Source organism: Myotis nattereri (genome assembly GCF_964212035.1).
Source record: "Myotis nattereri genome assembly, chromosome: 3".
In the NCBI taxonomy this organism is placed as follows: domain Eukaryota; kingdom Metazoa; phylum Chordata; class Mammalia; order Chiroptera; family Vespertilionidae; genus Myotis; species Myotis nattereri.
Genome location: NC_138077.1, coordinates 39,808,137 through 39,812,084, shown reverse-complemented (window position 1 = coordinate 39,812,084; position 3,948 = coordinate 39,808,137).

The window sequence follows — 3,948 nt, the reverse complement described above, 5'->3', positions numbered from 1 at the left end:
CCCTCCTTTCCTTCCTTCCTTCTTTTTTCTTTCCAAGTAGCTATGAAATTATTATTTCTCTACAAGATTATTCTATTCTTACTAGAGGCCTGGTGCACAAAAATTTGTGCACTCAGGGGAGTCCCTCAGCCTGGCCTGTGTCCTCTCGCAGTCTGGGACCCCTCGGGGGATGTCTACCTGCTGGCTTATGTCCGCTCCCCAGGGGATCGAGCCTAAGCTGGCAGTCAGACATCCCTCTGGCAGCCGATGAGCCCTCGAGGGATGTCCACTTGCCAGCGGGGACCAGGCCTAAGCTGCAGTTGGACATCCTTAGAGCTGCTGAGGATGCGGGAGAGGCTCCCGTCATCACTGCTGTGCTGGCAGCTGGCAGCCTGGCTTGTGGCTGAGCAGAGCTCCCCCTGTGGGAGCTCACTGACCACCAGGGGGCAGCTCCTGCATTGAGCGTCTGCTCCCTGGTGGTCAGTGTGTGTCACAGTGACCAGTCATTCCCAGTTGTTCTGCTGTTAGGGTCAATTTGCATATTACCCTTTTATTATATGCCTGGTGCATGGGTAGGAGCTGGCTGGTTTGCCCTGAGGGTGTCCTGGATCAGGGTGGGGGTCCCTCTGGGGTGCCTGGCCAGTCTGGGTGAGGGGCTGAGGGCCTTTTTCAGGTTGGCCACACACCCTTCAGGGAAAGGGGTCCTGCTGGGGTGCCTGGCCAGTCTGGGTGAGTGGCTGATGGCTGTTTGCAGGCTGGCCACAGCCCCTTCAGAGTGGGGGTCTCTGCTGGGATGCCTGGCCAGCCTGGGTGAGGGGCTGAGGGCTGTTTGAAGGCTGGTCAAGCCCCCCAGCAGGGACCTTCACCCCTTGAGGGTGTGGCCAGCCTGGGTGAAGGACTCATGGCTGTTTGCAGGCTGGCCACAGCCCCTTCAGGGTGGGGGTCCCCACCTGGGGTGCCTGGCCAGCCTGGGTGAGGGGCTAATGGCTGTTTGCAGGCTGGCCAAGACCCCCAGCCATCCAAGCTCCCAGTGGAAGCTGGCTGGAAGCAAGTATCTGGGATTTATTTATCTTCTATAATTGAAACTTTGTTGCCTTTAGCAGAGGCCACAGCTGGCCAGTGCAGGAGGGAAGCTTGGCTTCCTCCATCACCGGGGCAACCAAGCCTCTTGCTTGCTCCAGCTCCGTGGTTGCCATCTTGGCTGGGTTAATTTGCATATAGTCTCTCTGATTGGCTGGTGGGCGTAGCTTGGGATGTAGCGAAAGTATGGTCAATTTGCATGTTTCTCTTTTATTAGATTAGATACCACCACCCATTTTTTTAAATGCCAAAACTTTCCAGCTACAACTTACATCATTGTCTCCACTTCCTCATCTCCCATTCTCTTCTTAGCCTATATCAATAAAGATTTTCTTCCCAACATCTATTGTCTATTTTATATTCTATCTTACTTGACCTTTCATCAGTCTTTGAAACTGTTGATCACTCTGATCCTTTTGAAAATTTTTTTCTCTTGTCTCCTGCTGTAGCACACTCACCTAGTTTGCCTTTTTACTCAGTGGACAGTCCTTCTCTACAGATTTCTAAATGTTTGGGCTGTCCTTCATACACAATTTGCTATTACAAAAGTGGTGCAATTAACAACCTTGTATAGATGTCATTATACACATTTAGAAATCTATAATAATAAAAGCATAATATGCTAATTAGACCAAATAGCCAAACGACCTCCAGACATCATTCTGGACGTCCTTCCGGATGAAATTGTGGCAGCAGGCGTGAGGCAGAGGCGGTTAGGGGCCATCAGGCAGGCAGGTGAGCAGTTGTGGGCAATCAGGCAGGCAGGCAGAGTGGTTAGGGGTGATCAGGCAAGCAGGCGAGTGGTTAGAGGCGATCAGGCAGGCAGGCAAGTGGCAAGGGGTGATCAGGCAGGCAAGCAGAGTGATTAGGGGTGATCAGGGAGGCAGGCAGGCGAGCAGTTAGGAGCCAGCGGTCCCGTATTGTGAGAAGGATGTCTGATGCTGGTTTAGACCCGATTCTGCAGGAATCCCTGTGGGATTGGGCCTAAACTGGCAGTTGGACATCCCCTGAGGGGTCCCGGATTGTGAGAGGGTGCAGGCCAGGCTGAGGGACACCCCCCCCTCCATGCATAAATTTCGTGCACCAGGCCTCTAGTATGTATATATTTGTAGAATTAAAGATGTTCATTAGTAATGTTGACAGTGATGTTAAATTGCCCTCCATAGCGACTGTATTCCCACAGACAGGTTTGAGAGTGACTTTTCCCCATAGAATCTTCAATAGTGTGTTAATTTTTAAAATCATTGCCACACAGCCCAGCTGGTGTAGTTCAGTGGTTGAGTGTTGACCCATGAACCGCGAGGTCACTGGTTCAATTCCCAGTCAGGGCACATGCTCAGGCTTTGGCTAAATCCCCAATAAAGGACCTGCGGGAGGCAGCCGGATCCATGCTTTTCTCTCTTATGAATGTTCCTATCTCTCTATCCCTCTCCTCTCCTCTCTCTCTAAAAAATAAAATAAAATAAAATAAAATAAATAAAAACATTTTAAAAAACCATTGCCACACAAATAGGTACAATATTGTATCTCAACATAGTTTTAATCTTCATTTCTCTTATGAGAGAATGAGCATCTTTTCATATATTTAAGAGCCATTTTTACTTATTTTTCTGTAAACTGTTGATATCTTTTGCTCATTTTTCTATTGTGTTTTTGTTCCCCTTTCTACTGGTTTATAGAATCTAAATATGTATTTTGGAATTTATCCCTTTGCATTGATATGAGTTACAAATATTTTTTTCCAGTTTCGCATTTCATGTTTAACTTTACTTTTGCTCTTTTTCCCCAGTGAATAAAGTTTTACATTTTCATATAACTGAACTCATTAACTTTTCTTTGATGACTTCTAGGTTTTCTAAAATATAAAAGGCCTTCCTTACTCTGCAATTATGGCAACATATTTCTATGGTTTCTTATAGTTCCTTATGGCTTCATTTTTTACATCTACAACTTTGATTCATCTGGAAACTATTCTGGAGTAAGATGTAAGGAATACATTAAATATTACTTCCCTCCCCAACTGCCTTTACACATCCTTCCCCCCCACCCATATATACTCATATGATCCACTAGCTCATTTTAAATCATCTATGTATATAAAACCCTAACATGCAAATAGACCAAACGACAGAACAACCGAACAACCAGTCACTATGACGTGTGCTGACTACCAGGGGGCACGTCAGAACATGGTGGGCATCAGCCACAATGGGGAGCAGGTGAGCAGGGCGCCAGACCAAGGTGGGGCTCCAGTCGTTGTTATCGAGAGAAACCTCTGGTGGTTACTGAAAATTCTTTGGTCCCATGCTCTGCTGTCCCACCTGGCACTTGCACCTGCTGCCGGCGCCAGAGCTGCCACTCCCATCCACTGCCAGCGCCTGGCACCGGTCTGACTGCTCAGTGCGAGCGGTAGCTGCCGCCCAGATAGCCCCTGAGGGCTTCTCCACCTCCCCTTGCTCCTGAGGGGTGATTGGGGCAGCAGCTGCTATGTGCACCCACTGATGGCACTGGCCCTGCTCACACCCACTGCTGGCACCAGCCCCAATCACTCCATGCCGTTAGCGGATGCAAGTGGGGCTGGCGCCGTCAGCACATGGGAGTGGTGGCAGCAGGAGCGGGGGCTGCTGGTAGACAGAAGATCGGGGTCGGGTGGGAGGGGCCAGGCGGGGGCATGGAGAATGGGCTGAGACCCACCCCTGTGCCTACCACAGCCTCGCAGCCCATAGTTCCTTTAAAGGTGCACAAATTCATGCACTGGGCCCCTAGTTTATAATAAAATGGCACTTTAATTACGTAATGTATTTATGCTTTTTGGTCTATTGCTGGATATCCTTTCCTGTTCTGTTGAGCTGCTTGTCTATTAATAAGCAAGAGCAATAGTGTTATTTA